Source organism: Oncorhynchus gorbuscha, unplaced genomic scaffold, assembly GCF_021184085.1.
Source record: "Oncorhynchus gorbuscha isolate QuinsamMale2020 ecotype Even-year unplaced genomic scaffold, OgorEven_v1.0 Un_scaffold_1089, whole genome shotgun sequence".
NCBI lineage: Eukaryota > Metazoa > Chordata > Actinopteri > Salmoniformes > Salmonidae > Oncorhynchus > Oncorhynchus gorbuscha.
The window spans coordinates 191941-210177 of NW_025745975.1; the positions used below are offsets into that span (position 1 = coordinate 191941).

Here is an 18237-nt window from a genome sequence, read left to right on the forward strand (position 1 = left end):
GGCATGGCGAGCAGCAGACAATTCCTGCTCGTGTCTGCCGAACATGGCTCCTTGGATCTCGACGGCAGTGTAACGAGCGTCTGAAGTCGCTGGGTCCATTCCTTGGTCGGTTCCTTCTGTCATGCAGGTGAAAGAGGACCCAAAAGCGACTTGGCGAAAACAGAGTCTTTAATCCAGTAAAGTAAATACAATCAAAAAACACAACTTTCACTCGAAATGACGAGGACAAACTGGAGACTCGATCTTGAACAGCAGGTGAACAGCAGGTTGCCTCGGGAAGGCACTTGAACCAGACAGACTCAGACACCTGCTCACCACGCAGCATCTGAGGAAAACACGACACGATAGGGCGATACACAAACACAGCACGGTGAATTCTAGACAAGGAACCGACAGGACAGAAACGAATAACAAGGAGAGAAATAGGGACTCTAATCAGGGAAAAGGATCGGGAACAGGTGTGGGAAGGCTAAATGATGATTAGGGGAATAGGAACAGCTGGGAGCAGGAACGGAACGATAGAGAGAAGAGAGAGCGAGAGAGTGAGAGAGGGAGGGGGAGAGAGAGGGATAGAAAGAGGGAAAGAACCTAATAAGACCAGCAGAGGGAAACGAATAGAATGGGGAGCACAGGGACAAGACATGATAATAAATGACAAAACATGACACTAATACTAACATTATACTAATACTAACATTATACTAATACTAATACTAACATTATACTAATACTAATACTAACATTATACTAATACTAATACTAACATTATACTAATACTAATACTAACATTATACTAATACTAATACTAACATTATACTAATACTAATACTAACATTATACTAATACTAATACTAACATTATACTAATACTAATACTAACATTATACTAATACTAATACTAACATTATACTAATACTAATACTAACATTATACTAATACTAATACTAACATTATACTAATACTAATACTAACATTATACTAATACTAATACTAACATTATACTAATACTAACATTATACTAATACTAACATTATACTAATACTAATACTAACATTATACTAATACTAATACTAACATTATACTAATACTAATACTAACATTATACTAATACTAATACTAACATTATACTAATACTAACATTATACTAATACTAACATTATACTAATACTAATACTAACATTATACTAATACTAATACTAACATTATACTAATACTAATACTAACATTATACTAATACTAACATTATACTAATACTAATACTAACATTATACTAATACTAACATTATACTAATACTAACATTATACTAATACTAACATTATACTAATACTAATACTAACATTATACTAATACTAATACTAACATTATACTAATACTAATACTAACATTATACTAATACTAATACTAACATTATACTAATACTAATACTAACATTATACTAATACTAATACTAACATTATACTAATACTAACATTATACTAAAACTAATACTAATACTAACATTATACTAATACTAATACTAACATTATACTAATACTAATACTAACATTATACTAATACTAATACTAACATTATACTAATACTAATACTAACATTATACTAATACTAACATTATACTAAAACTAATACTAATACTAACATTATACTAATACTAATACTAACATTATACTAATACTAATACTAACATTATACTAATACTAATACTAACATTATACTAAAACTAATACTAACATTATACTAATACTAATACTAACATTATACTAATACTAATACTAACATTATACTAATACTAACACTAACATTATACTAATACTAATACTAAGCATTATACTAATACTAATACTAACATTATACTAATACTAACATTATACTAATACTAATACTAACATTATACTAATACTAACATTATACTAATACTAACATTATACTAATACTAATACTAACATTATACTAATACTAATACTAACATTATACTAATACTAATACTAACATTATACTAATACTAATACTAACATTATACTAATACTAATACTAACATTATACTAATACTAACATTATACTAATACTAATACTAACATTATACTAATACTAACATTATACTAATACTAATACTAACATTATACTAATACTAACATTATACTAATACTAATACTAACATTATACTAATACTAATACTAACATTATACTAATACTAACATTATACTAATACTAATACTAACATTATACTAATACTAACATTATACTAATACTAACATTATACTAATACTAATACTAACATTATACTAATACTAATACTAATACTAACATTATACTAATACTAATACTAACATTATACTAATACTAATACTAACATTATACTAATACTAATACTAACATTATACTAAAACTAATACTAATACTAATACTAATACTAACATTATACTAATACTAATACTAATACTAACATTATACTAACATTATACTAATACTAATACTAATACTAACATTATACTAATACTAATACTAACATTATACTAATACTAATACTAACATTGTACTAATACTAATACTAACATTATACTAATACTAATACTAACATTATACTAAAACTAATACTAACATTATACTAATACTAATACTAACATTATACTAATACTAATACTAACATTATACTAATACTAATACTAACATTATACTAATACTAATACTAACATTATACTAATACTAATACTAACATTATACTAATACTAATACTAATACTAACATTATACTAATACTAATACTAACATTATACTAATACTAATACTAATACTAACATTATACTAATACTAATACTAACATTATACTAATACTAACATTATACTAATACTAACATTATACTAATACTAACATTATACTAATACTAATACTAACATTATACTAATACTAACATTATACTAATACTAACATTATACTAATACTAATACTAACATTATACTAATACTAACATTATACTAATACTAATACTAACATTATACTAATACTAACATTATACTAATACTAACATTATACTAATACTAACATTATACTAATACTAACATTATACTAATACTAATACTAACATTATACTAATACTAACATTATACTAATACTAACATTATACTAATACTAATACTAACATTATACTAATACTAACATTATACTAATACTAACATTATACTAATACTAATACTAACATTATACTAATACTAACATTATACTAATACTAATACTAACATTATACTAATACTAATACTAACATTATACTAATACTAATACTAACATTATACTAATACTAACATTATACTAATACTAATACTAACATTATACTAATACTAACATTATACTAATACTAATACTAACATTATACTAATACTAATACTAACATTATACTAATACTAATACTAACATTATACTAATACTAATACTAACATTATACTAATACTAACATTATACTAATACTAATACTAACATTATACTAATACTAATACTAACATTATACTAATACTAATACTAACATTATACTAATACTAACATTATACTAATACTAATACTAACATTATACTAATACTAACATTATACTAATACTAATACTAACATTATACTAATACTAATACTAATACTAACATTATACTAATACTAATACTAACATTATACTAATACTAATACTAACATTATACTAATACTAATACTAACATTATACTAATACTAATACTAATACTAACATTATACTAATACTAACATTATACTAATACTAATACTAACATTATACTAATACTAACATTATACTAATACTAACATTATACTAATACTAATACTAACATTATACTAATACTAATACTAACATTATACTAATACTAATACTAACATTATACTAATACTAATACTAACATTATACTAATACTAATACTAACATTATACTAATACTAACATTATACTAATACTAACATTATACTAATACTAATACTAACATTATACTAATACTAATACTAACATTATACTAATACTAATACTAACATTATACTAATACTAACATTATACTAATACTAATACTAACATTATACTAATACTAACATTATACTAATACTAATACTAACATTATACTAATACTAATACTAACATTATACTAATACTAATACTAACATTATACTAATACTAATACTAACATTATACTAATACTAACATTATACTAATACTAACATTATACTAATACTAATACTAACATTATACTAATACTAATACTAATACTAACATTATACTAATACTAATACTAACATTATACTAATACTAATACTAACATTATACTAATACTAATACTAACATTATACTAATACTAATACTAACATTATACTAATACTAACATTATACTAATACTAATACTAACATTATACTAATACTAACATTATACTAATACTAACATTATACTAATACTAATACTAACATTATACTAATACTAATACTAACATTATACTAATACTAACATTATACTAATACTAACATTATACTAATACTAATACTAACATTATACTAATACTAACATTATACTAATACTAATACTAACATTATACTAATACTAATACTAACATTATACTAATACTAATACTAACATTATACTAATACTAATACTAACATTATACTAATACTAACATTATACTAATACTAATACTAACATTATACTAATACTAATACTAACATTATACTAATACTAACATTATACTAATACTAACATTATACTAATACTAATACTAATACTAACATTATACTAATACTAATACTAACATTATACTAATACTAATACTAACATTATACTAATACTAATACTAACATTATACTAATACTAATACTAACATTATACTAATACTAATACTAACATTATACTAATACTAATACTAACATTATACTAATACTAACATTATACTAATACTAACATTATACTAATACTAATACTAACATTATACTAATACTAATAGTAACATTATACTAATACTAACATTATACTAATACTAATACTAATACTAACATTATACTAATACTAACATTATACTAATACATTCTACAAGGTGACAGAGTAAGGCAGGTACTGAATGACAAATAAATGCACGAATCACGAAAAATACATTAAGTATATCATCTTCAATCTTCATTTACCACTGTTTACTGTTTACTGCTCTGTTGTCCATCGCTGATTGTAGATCATGTGTGACAATCAATACCTTTATTAATTCAGCAAGTAAAATGACCAAGCCTTTTCCTCACACTTTTTCCTTTTGGTTCCTTGAGAATTGGTCCATCAAGACAAAATGGAAATGTAGTGGAGTCAGCTGCAGAGCAAACACAAACTATCTGTCTCTCTCTCTCTCTCTCCATCTCTCTGTCCCTCGGTCTCTCTATCTGTCTCTCTCCATCTCTCTGTCCCTCGGTCTCTCTATCTGTCTCTCTCTCTCTGTCTCTCTCCATCTCTCTGTCTCTCTGTCCCTCGGTCTCTCTATCTGTCTCTCTCCATCTCTCTGTCTCTCTGTCCCTCGGTCTCTCTATCTGTCTCTCTCTGTCTGTCTCCATCTCTCTCTCTCTGTCTCTCTATCTGTCTCTCTCTCTCTCTGTCTCTCCATCTCTCTGTCCCTCGGTCTCTCTATCTGTCTCTCTCTCTCTGTCTCTCTCCATCTCTCTGTCTCTCTGTCCCTCGGTCTCTCTATCTGTCTCTCTCTCTCTCTGTCTCTCTCCATCTCTCTGTCCCTCGGTCTCTCTATCTGTCTCTCTCTGTCTGTCTCTCCATCCCTCTGTCTCTCTGTCCATCGGTCTCTCTATCTGTCTCTCTCTCTCTGTCTCTCCATCTCTCTGTCCCTCTGTCTCTCTATCTGTCTCTCTCTGTCTGTCTCTCTCCATCTCTCTCTCTCTCTGTCCCTCGGTTTCTCTCTATCTGTCTCTCTCTGTCTATCCCTCTCTGTCCCTCGGTCTCTCTCTCTCCCTCTGTCTCTCTCTCTCTCCATCTGTCTCTCTCTCTCTCCCTCTGTCTCTCTATCTGTCTCTCTCTGTCTCTCTCCCTCTGTCTCTCTCTCTCCATCTCTGTCTCTCTCTCTCCCTCTGTCTCTCTCTCTCTCTCTCTCTCTCTCTCTCTCTCTCTGTCCCTCTCTCCATCTCTGTCTCTCTCTCTCACACATAATGACAGACACAGTCAGGCAGCGTTGCGTTACTGTACAAAATAATTTATTTATCAGCGTTAAAATCCCATTGCTGCTCTGCTCAAAACACAGAACAATATAGTCCCTCATTTAGAAAAAAAAAACTTTTTTAACACATCAAAACAACAACAAGAAAGGAAAAGATGGTGAAGGGCTGCAACTGTTTTCTCCTTGAGGTCTACAGTATCAAGGATTAGCCATAGAGGATATAAATAGCACTGACTTTTACACAGAAAATAAGAGCAATGGACTCCCCAGTAAACCCAATGGGGATTTGCTCTACCAGCCAAGTGTCAACAGTAAAAACTCATTATTATGTTCTATTCTTCATGAAACGAGTCCACAGAGTATATCCAGCTAGCTGTTAGCATCGGCCTGTTAAGTTTACTGGGCTTTGCAGGGTAGCAACAAAACTAGTAATATTTTGTCAGGAATATTGTAGAATATTTCCTCTGCTTTTGCTTAAAATACGGTTTCTGAGTGAAACCTTTTTATGAAGTAATTAGCGTCACATGAAAACCCAAGCATGACGTTTCAACCAAAACAACGTACTTTTCTATATGTCAGCATTACTACACCGCGGCTCACACAGACTGTATCCACTGGCTCTCAGTCCCATCAGCAACGTGGACCATTTTGCACACAGAATATCAACCTGCAACTCACAACAGTTTCATTTTTTATTTTCACTCAAACACCAAGACGGTATAATCCACAAGCAAATATAAATGATGTCATTTAACGAGAATCGATCAATAATCCATAGTGACTCCTTCGGGTTATGGGGAGTCCCCTTGTTCCTGCTTCCAACCTGGCTCCTGGGTTCTGCAGAGTCTCCCCCTGGCGTCATGTCATTTAGAGAAACCTTATTGGCTGAGGAAGTAGGATAAGTTATTATGGAACACAACACGCACAACAATGAACATCCCTTCAGCCGCCACGTCCCCCCCTGTCTAAATGTTCCAGACGTCACAAAGTCCACCTTAGTATGGCTCAAAGGAGAAGATTAAGGTCCAAAACATTTAGGTACATATTCTTTTATTTCGTTATAATTTATATATATTTTTGTTGTTGTTGTCCCAATCAAAATAATGATTGTCAGCATTGAACAAAAAAATTGATAATACTTGTGCTTGTCACAGTTGGTATCATAATGCCGCCAGGTCCTCTTCCCGTGCCTCTTGTAGCTCTAGTTTGTCTTTCTCCCCATAGGCTACTAAAGAGTTGACCGGAGGTTCAAAGGTCATTGAAAAGGTCACAGGGGTCAGCTTAGTGGAAAACCAATCAGAGGAGAGGGGGGGTGAAAACCATGCGTTGAAAAAAGAAAGCTGTCACTGGAGATGAATGCCACCATGCAATATTTATACCTAATCAAATCCACCTTCCAAACCGTCGGTCAGACTAAGGTCATCTGAGCCAATCACGTCGTCTGTCTTCACTGTTTCCTCTCTCTCCGGTTTGCCAGTCACTTTCTCATCAGGTTTTTTTTGGGGGGGCGGGGAAAATGTCTTATTTTGCAATTTAAATTAACATATTCATGTTGAAACTGTTTTTTTTCTGCTATTTTTTTTCTCCGCCTGATGTTGTTGGGTCTGTAATAGTGTCAGAGAGATGCCGTGCTTGGGCTGAACCCTGTTGGCTGTGTGTTAACCGTTGGGAGACTTCCTTAGCCACTGGAAGATCTGGCGTTCGTAGAGACTGTGCCATCTCACGTTGGCCTCCACGATCTCCACGGCCCGGGCCAACGCCGGCCCCGCTCCACCTCCACTGATCTGGATAAACTCCTTCAGCTGAAGAAGGGAACAGACAGACACACACAGAGTCAGGTGAGGGTATCCAGGCAACAACCAGGAAGCATACCTGATGGAAAGAATACTGTGTGTATCTAGTGTCTAGGTACTCTAGATACGTTTTAAAGTGCATTCTGGGAAATAATTCAAACGTTAGACCCAAAACAATCAGGAAGCATACCTGATGGAAAGAATACTGTGTGTATCTAGTGTCTAGGTACTCTAGATACGTTTTAAAGTGCATTCTGGGAAATAATTCAAACGTTAGACCCAAAACAATCAGGAAGCATACCTGATGGAAAGAATACTGTGTGTATCTAGTGTCTAGGTACTCTAGATACATTTTAAAGTGCATTCTGGGAAATAATTCAAACGTTAGACCAAAACAATCAGGAAGCATACCTGATGGAAAGAATACTGTGTGTATCTAGTGTCTAGGTGCTCTAGATACGTTTTAAAGTGCATTCTGGGAAATAATTCAAACGTTAGACCCAAAACAATCAGCAAGCATACCTGTTGGAAAGAATACTGTGCGTATCTAGTGTCTAGGTACTCTAGATACGTTTAAAGTGCATTCTGGGAAATAATTCAAACGTTAGACCCAAAACAACCAGCAAGCATACCTCTTGGAAAGAATACTGTGTGTATCTAGTGTCTAGGTACTCTAGATACGTTTTAAAGTGCATTCTGGGAAATAATTCAAACGTTAGACCCAAAACAATCAGGAAGCATACCTGTTGGAAAGAATAATGTGTGTATCTAGTGTCTAGGTACTCTAGATACGTTTTAAAGTGCATTCTGGGAAATAATTCAAACGTTAGACCCAAAACAACCAGCAAGCATACCTGTTGGAAAGAATACTGTGTGTATCTAGTGTCTAGGTACTCTAGATACGTTTTAAAGTGCATTCTGGGAAATAATTCAAACGTTAGACCCAAAACAACCAGCAAGCATACCTCTTGGAAAGAATACTGTGTGTATCTAGTGTCTAGGTACTCTAGATACGTTTTAAAGTGCATTCTGGGAAATAATTCAAACGTTAGACCCAAAACAATCAGGAAGCATACCTGTTGGAAAGAATAATGTGTGTATCTAGTGTCTAGGTACTCTAGATACGTTTTAAAGTGCATTCTGGGAAATAATTCAAACGTTAGACCCAAAACAACCAGCAAGCATACCTGTTGGAAAGAATACTGTGTGTATCTAGTGTCTAGGTACTCTAGATACGTTTTAAAGTGCATTCTGGGAAATAATTCAAACGTTAGACCCAAAACAATCAGCAAGCATACCTGTTGGAAAGAATACTGTGTGTATCTAGTGTCTAGGTACTCTAGATACGTTTTAAAGTGCATTCTGGGAAATCATTCAAACGTTAGACCCAAAACAATCAGGAAGCATACCTGTTGGAAAGAATAATGTGTGTATCTAGTGTCTAGGTACTCTAGATACGTTTAAAGTGCATTCTGGGAAATAATTCAAACGTTAGACCCAAAACAATCAGCAAGCATACCTGTTGGAAAGAATACTGTGTGTATCTCGTGTCTAGGTACTCTAGATACGTTTTAAAGTGCGTTCTTGGAAATAATTCAAATGTTATACCCAAAACAAAGCTGCAGAAGGGGCAGAAGAATTCAGACCAGAGTTACTTCCACGTAAATGTAACTTTATTTCCATTTCATGAGCTTTTCTCTCTGCGTGTAATCCGACCTTGAATTTATGTGTGGGGAAAAGGTACGCATTTTGGGATGGAGAGCAAAGAAAACTGAGCTCTTGTGGAAGTGTGTCTTCAGATAAACCGTATTCTGACCTTGACTTAATTCCCTCATAATTCCACCACCTTTAAAAACGCAAGGAAAACGATGAATAAGGTCGAACAACCTGCCGGGTTCCAAGTGAGAAGAAGAAAAAAAACCCAGCCACTTTATTCTCTATTCTGAAGCCTACATTTTATATCATGTCATCCTGACATGGTTAATGTACCTGTCTTCATTCTGTCACGTCCGTGTGGTTGTTCCTGGGGGTCTCTGGCAATACTGGATCATATTAAACAGATTACAAGTCAGACCGAATAGAAGCAGGTTAAACCTGGAGCCTGGCACACCAGGTCCGTGATTACTGAGGGTAGATTTATAGATTCCTGGTTCTACTTCTATTGCACACGTTCCTGTAGTTTTTAGGTTCACCGTAAAGGCTTATGTTTGATTCATTGTTACGTTCCCAACCCTAAATAATCTACATCTGATTATTTATAGATTTACCAATTGGTGCTGGAAAGGAGAGGAAGATGTGTGTATTCACAGTAGTAGTGGCATTCTTTCATCCCTATTCTGAATCTGTTCTCTTCATATATATATATTCTGTCAAGAAGATTCTAATTGAAAGTAAACAGTATTTAAAGAGATAGCACTAGATAAATGTACTGAAAACCCTATTGAATGACCAATTCATGAGAAAATATTTTTTGGCCAGCATATGGGAGGGTATTCAGCTGTTGAATTAAATTTATTCAGTGCCCGCAAGGGAGCCACAGCTGCAAAGTCAGTTAAGCACCTCCATATGGTAAGTCTGAATACAAACTACTGAGAAGTGCTTCAATCAAAAACATGTAAAAAAGGACTAGATCTTCACCTCCCGAGGGGCGCAGCTGCTGCATTGCAATGTGCTAGAGGCGTCACTACAGACACGGGTTCAAATCCCAGGCTGTGTCGCAGCCGGGCCGCGCCTGGGAGACCCATAAGGCGGCAGAGAATTGGCCCAGCGTTGTCCGGGTAAGGGGAGGATTTGGGCGGCCGGGATGTCCTTGTCCCATCGCGTTCTGTGGCGGGCTGGGTGCAGTGCACGCTGACACGGTCACCAGGTGTGCGGTGTTTCCTCCGACACATTGGTGCGGCTGGCTTCTGGGTTTAGCAGGGCAGTGTGTCAACAAGCTGCTTATCAGGCTGTGTTTTGGAGGACACGCGGCTCTCGACCTTCGCTTCTCCCGAGACCGTACGGGAATTGGAGCGAGGGGACAAGACTGTAACTACCAATTGGGAGAGAAAAAAATGGTAAACAAAATGTAAATAAAGAAATAGATTTCCTAAATCTGAATCTGGGCCGAGCGGAACAGACAAACATGTCCTTTGCTGTGAATTATTACTTTGGAAGATATCAGAGACACTTGTGGTCATTACAGAATAAAATAATGTTTAAGAAAGAAGACAAAATATCTCTGGTCCAGATAGGGTGGTAATATATGCCATTTAGCAGACGCTTTTATCCAAAGCGACTTACAGTCATGTGTGCATACATTCTACGTATGGGTGGTCCCGGGGATCAAACCCACTACCCTGGCGTTACAAGCGCCATGCTCTACCAACTGAGCTACAGAAGGACCCACATGGTGGCGGTCATGAAATGTTAAAAATGCAAAACAGGCTGCAGGTGTCACGGTAACCGATGGTTAATCAACATAAATGTGTTTTGCATTTCCAGGCTTCTTCTGGTTAATTCACCAGCAGGGACTGGGAGACTAGTCAGGATCTAGGGAAAGATGAACGGAGCAATGTACAAAGAGAGCCTTGATGAAAACTTGCTCCAGAGCGCTCATGACCGCAGACTGGGGCGAAGGTTCACCTTCCAACAGGACAACGACCCTAAGCACACAGTCAAGTCAACGTAGGATTGGCTTCAGGGCAAGTTTCTGAATGTCCTGGAGTGGCCCAGCCAGAGCCCGGACTTGAACCCGATCGAACATCTCTGGAGAGACCTGAAAATAGCTTGGCAGCAACACTCCCCATCCAACCTAACAGAGCTTGAGAGGATCTGCAGAGAAGAATGGGAGAAACTCCCCAAATACAGATGTGCCAAGCTTGTAGCTTCATACCCAAGAAGACTGGAGGCTGTAATGCTGGAGGTGCTTCAACAAAGTACTGAGTAAAGGGTCTGAACACTTATTTTTTGCCAGAAAATGTAGAAACCTGTTTTTGCTTTGTGATTATGGGTTATTGTGTGTAATAAAGGAAACATTGAATCCATTGAAAAACAAGTCGGTAACGTAACAATGTGGAAACAGTAATGGGGTCTGAATACTTTCCCTAATGCATTTTCACCCATCAGACTATTCTCCATTTAACCTTGTCTTTACTAATATAAACTAATAAAATGAGTTCAGATTTAGAATGGCCCATTATCAAATGGCCAGGAACAGGGGAAAGAGAAAAAAATGGTCTCTCAAACTCTGTTCCTGTATCTACCCAGTACTCTGTATGCTGTGGTCTCTCCAACCCTGTTCCTGTATCTACCCAGTACTCTGTATGTCATGGGCTCTCCAACCCTGTTCCTGTATCTACCCAGTACTCTGTATGCTGTGGTCTCTCCAACCCTGTTCCTGTATCTACCCAGTACTCTGTATGCCATGGTCTCTCCAACCCTGTTCCTGTATCTACCCAGTACTCTGTATGCCATGGTCTCTCCAACGCTGTTCCTGCAGCTACCCAGTGCTTTTCACAATAAAACAAAATGTCATGTAACTGTTGACAGGCCCTTCTCTCTGCATGCTGGAGAAAGGAATGAAGAAGAGGGAAGAGGAGATGGTGGTGAGATAATTATCAAAATATAAAAAATCCCCAATTAGTAGACTATTGAAAATCAAATACAAATCCCCTATAATTGTAGGAAATCTCTAAATGTGTTTAATTTAGGCTAGACCAATTCTGTACCAAAGATAACTTAAATCAGTATTTAAAAATAGTAATAATTCTGCCGTGTGTAATATGCAGTGGTCTATGTATTGTGTAACAGCACAATTATTATTTTAATTCATGTTTTCTTTTTCCAGGCTTGGGCTCATATATAGGCCTACTGTATGCATAAGCCGTAATATGCAGACGGGATGTTTTGAATTACTCCCAGACACAAAAACAAACAGGAAGTTTCTTTGAAGTTCAGAACTTCAGAAAAGCTTCTTTTTTTTTGCCAATTAGTGACTGCAGAGAACAAATAACAAACAAAAAACTCATACAGTATAAAACATCCCTTTAAGGTTTAGGTCTCTTCTCTAGGGTTCTGTCAGATGGGATTACTGGACTGGTACTGATGCCCACTGATCAGTGAGAAAAACACTATTACTTTAAAAAAAAGAGACTATTACTTTGTGGTGAGAAATAAAGGTATGGTTTTTAGAGAATGTTGGATTTTAAAAGGAGACTCTGTACCAGACTGTCTCCATCAAATCAATGTTAAGACAATTTAACAGAGCAGGACAGATTAGTAAATGGCATGTACCTGTTATAATCATACTGCTATTTAAAAGGCCAAAAAACCCAAGTTAGCATATATTCAGATTTATTTCACATTTAAAAAAAAAGTGTAATTTACAATGTAGTTAAATATATCACATCATACAATAAGCCAGTGTGTTACTGAAGACTGGGACACCTGAGTGAACCTTGATAAATAAACATACCTCATTCAGCTCCGTCTCTGTGTTCAGGAATTCAGTCACCCCACTGATTAGCTTAGAGGTCATGAATAAGGCCTCTCCGTACCTAAACATGGAGAGCAGAGGTTTTGTGAAGAAAGGCTTTTACAAACACTGTTGTTCTACTCGGGCTTCGCTGAACACTGTTGTTCTACTCGGGCTTCGCTGAACACTGTTGTTCTACTCGGGCTTCGCTGAACACTGTTGTTCTACTCGGGCTTCGCTGAACACTGTTGTTCTACTCGGGCTTCGCTGAACACTGTTGTTCTACTCGGGCTTCGCTGAACACTGTCCCAAAGAGCTCTGGGGGAAGATCAACCATCAACCGTCATTTTCATTCACTTCTACAGTATCTGGAATCTAGTTTGCATCAAGTATGTATCGTCTGAAACCACAACTGAAATCACAACACAATTTTAATGATACTCTACAAAATCCACAAGTACAGTACTGTATGTGAATTTGTTTACAAATGGTTAAATAGATCCCAAATGGTCCAATAGATCCCATCCCCAATAGATCCCATAAACTAGAATGCAAAACAAGCACTGAATTATACAAACATATAAGACATATAAGTAGAAATAATTTACTGTAAAATATATCTGACATACCATAATATCTACTTCATTGTCCATGTACATTTACACAAACACAATACACTATAATACATCACTATGGAAACAACAGGAACACTATAATACATCACTATGGAAACAACAGGAACACTATAATACATCACTATGGAAACAACAGGAACACTATAATACATCACTATGGAAACAACAGGAACACTATAATACATCACTATGGAAACACAGGAACACTATAATGCATCACTATGGAAACACAGGAACACTATAACACATCACTATGGAAACACAGGAACACTATAACGCATCACTATGGAAACACAGGAACACTATAACACATCACTATGGAAACACAGGAATACTATAATGCATCACTATGGAAACACAGGAACATTAGTACACAAATCACACTACCGAAAACACAGGAACACCCTAATACATCACTATGGCAACACAGGAACGTTAGTACACAAGTCACACATATTACAGTCTCTGAGGCCTTAAATCTCTTACCGGGAATTCAAGATGTCCCACTTCTCCCTGAAGTACCTCCAGGCTAAGTGTCTTCCATGCGGGTTCCTTCCCACGTGGATGATGACATCGATGACATCTTGATCTGGGACCAAATCTGAGCTCAGAGAAAGATTCAGCAGCCTGGAGGATAAGAAGAAGAAGAGGAAGGACTGTGAATAAAAGAGTGTATATTATTGTCCTCATACAGGGCACTGTTTATTTAGGGAATCATCCTTACAATGGTACATCTGGTGTGAGTACAAAAAGTACAATAAGACATGGTCACCTCTTACTAAATTCAGAAGTTTAAAGTACTCTCTGGGTAATGTAGTCCAGCAGTAATCTGACTGATAAATCTGTGGGTAATGTAGTCCAGCAGGAATCTGACTGATAAATCTGTGGGTAATGTAGTCCAGCAGTAATCTGACTGATACAGTATGTGGGTAATGTAGTCCAGCAGTAATCTGACTGATACAGTCTCTGGGTAATGTAGTTCAGCAGTAATCTGACTGATAAATTATTTGGGTAATGTAGTCCAGCAGTAATCTGACTGATACAGTCTCTGGGTAATGTAGTCCAGCAGTAATCTGACTGATACAGTCTCTGGGTAATGTAGTTCAGCAGTAATCTGATTGATAAAGTCTCTGGGTAATGTAGTCTAGCAGTAATAACCTGCCCAGGGACTGCAGTTGAAAATTAGCCGGCTGGCTAAAACCGGCACTTTTACTGAAACGTTGATTAATGTGCACTGTCCCTGTAAAAATAAAACATAAACTAAACTAAAACTAATCTGACTGATAAAGTCTCTGGGTAATATAGTCCAGCAGTAATCTGACTGATAAAGTCTGTGGGTAATGTAGTCCAGCAGTAATCTGACTGATACAGTCTTTGGGTAATGTAGTCCAACAGTAATCTGACTGATACAGTCTCTGGGTAATGTAGTCCAGCAGTAATCTGACTGATACAGTCTCTGGGTAATGTAGTCCAGCAGTAATCTGACTGATACAGTCTCTGGGTAATGTAGTCCAGCAGTAATCTGACTGATACAGTCTGTGGGTAATGTAGTCCAGCAGTAATCTGACTGATACAGTCTCTGGGTAATGTAGTCCAGCAGTAATCTGACTGATACAGTCTGTGGGTAATGTAGTCCAGCAGTAATCTGACTGATACAGTCTCTGGGTAATGTAGTCCAGCAGTAATCTGACTGATACAGTCTCTGGGTAATGTAGTCCAGCAGTAATCTGACTGATACAGTCTGTGAGTAATGTAGTCCAGCAGTAATCTGACTGATACAGTCTCTGGGTAATGTAGTCCAGCAGTAATCTGACTGATACAGTCTCTGGGTAATGTAGTCCAGCAGTAATCTGACTGATACAGTCTCTGGGTAATGTAGTCCAGCAGTAATCTGACTGATACAGTCTCTGGGTAATGTAGTCCAGCAGTAATCTGACTGATACAGTCTCTGGGTAATGTAGTCCAGCAGTAATCTGACTGATAAAGTCTTTGGGTAATGTAGTCCAGCAGTAATCTGACTGATACAGTCTGTGGGTAATGTAGTCCAGCAGTAATCTGACTGATAAAGTCTTCTGGCAGTGAAAGTATAACATGGATAATGTATTTCATGTCAGCAGTCACAATAGACACAGTCAGACCATAGAGCTGTCAGCAGTCACAATAGACACAGTCAGACCGTAGAGCTGTCAGCAGTCACAATAGACACAGTCAGACCATAGAGCTGTCAGCAGTCACAATAGACACAGTCAGGCCGTAGAGCTGTCAGCAGTCACAATAGACACAGTCAGGCCGTAGAGCTGTCAGCAGTCACAATAGACACAGTCAGGCCGTAGAGCTGTCAGCAGTCACAATAGACACAGTCAGGCCATAGAGCTGTCAGCAGTCACAATAGACACAGTCAGACCATAGAGCTGTCAGCAGTCACAATAGACACAGTCAGGCCATAGAGCTGTCAGCAGTCACAATAGACACAGTCAGACCATAGAGCTGTCAGCAGTCACAATAGACACAGTCAGGTCATAGAGCTGTCAGCAGTCACAATAGACACAGTCAGGTCATAGAGCTGTCAGCAGTCACAATAGACACAGTCAGGCCATAGAGCTGTCAGCAGTCACAATAGACACAGTCAGGCCGTAGAGCTGTCAGCAGTCACAATAGACACAGTCAGGCCATAGAGCTGTCAGCAGTCACAATAGACACAGTCAGACCATAGAGCTGTCAGCAGTCACAATAGACACAGTCAGACCATAGAGCTGTCAGCAGTCACAATAGACACAGTCAGACCATAGAGCTGTCAGCAGTCACAATAGACACAGTCAGGCCATAGAGCTGTCAGCAGTCACAATAGACACAGTCAGGCCGTAGAGCTGTCAGCAGTCACGATAGACACAGTCAGGCCATAGAGCTGTCAGCAGTCACAATAGACACAGTCAGGCCATAGAGCTGTCAGCAGTCACAATAGACACAGTCAGGTCATAGAGCTGTCAGCAGTCACAATAGACACAGTCAGGCCATAGAGCTGTCAGCAGTCACAATAGACACAGTCAGGCCATAGAGCTGTCAGCAGTCACAATAGACACAGTCAGGCCATAGAGCTGTCAGCAGTCACAATAGACACAGTCAGGCCGTAGAGCTGTCAGCAGTCACAATAGACACAGTCAGGCCGTAGAGCTGTCAGCAGTCACAATAGACACAGTCAGGCCATAGAGCTGTCAGCAGTCACAATAGACACAGTCAGGCCGTAGAGCTGTCAGCAGTCACAATAGACACAGTCAGGCCGTAGAGCTGTCAGCAGCACGATCAACATCCAGTGGGAGAACAAGATTCCTGGCTGAGGTGCTTCTGTGAAGTCAAGTGATCCACTTCTGTTATTAAACTCGTAAATAAAGAGACACATCAGGACAGACTCGGTATAGAGGAGAACGTAGAAATAGAAACACATTAAGACAGACTCAGTCTGGAGTAGAACGTAGAAATAGAAACACATTAAGACAGACTCAGTCTGGAGTAGAACGTAGAAATAGAAACACATTAAGATAGACTCAGTCTGGAGTAGAACGTAGAAATAGAAACACATTAAGACAGACTCAGTCTGGAGTAGAACGTAGAAATAGAAACACATTAAGACAGACTCAGTCTGGAGTAGAACGTAGAAATAGAAACACATTAAGATAGACTCAGTCTGGAGTAGAACGTAGAAATAGAAACCCATTAAGACAGACTCAGTCTGGAGGAGAACGTAGAAATAGAAACACATTAAGACAGACTCAGTCTGGAGGAGAATGTTTTAAATTCAATGACCAAAAATACAGTTTTAATACCATGTATCAGCTGCCTCAGAAAGCATGAAGCTGATGAGACCGAATCAAATGTAGATATAGCCGGTTATGCAAATGAGGCGAAAATGTCAAGCAGGCAACAGAGAATGATATTACAGAAAAAGACAGCGCCACGGTATATACGTTTCCAATTTGCATTTTACATGCAGGGAGGGTAACAGCAGCACGTTGGTTCACCAGGAACTCACACTTCTTTTGTTCTGATATATATATATATATCCTGTTTCTCTTCACCATTTTACATGCAGGGAGGGTAACAGCAGCACGTTGGTTCACCAGGAACTCACACTTCTTTTGTTCTGATATATATATATATATATATATATATCCTGTTTCTCTTCACCATTTTACATG

General features: G+C 36.5%; 1 long non-coding RNA gene across 1 annotated transcript; it reads right to left on the reverse strand.

Annotated features, from left to right (window-relative positions):
• Nucleotides 1–6184: 6184 nt before the first annotated feature.
• LOC124021207 lies at nucleotides 6185–14666 on the reverse strand. Its single transcript, XR_006836222.1, has 3 exons — nucleotides 14531–14666; nucleotides 13410–13491; nucleotides 6185–7963 (listed from the first exon to the last, which is right to left on the reverse strand). It is a non-coding gene; the product is annotated as an uncharacterized LOC124021207 (long non-coding RNA).
• Between the last annotated feature and the right edge of the window lie 3571 nt (nucleotides 14667–18237).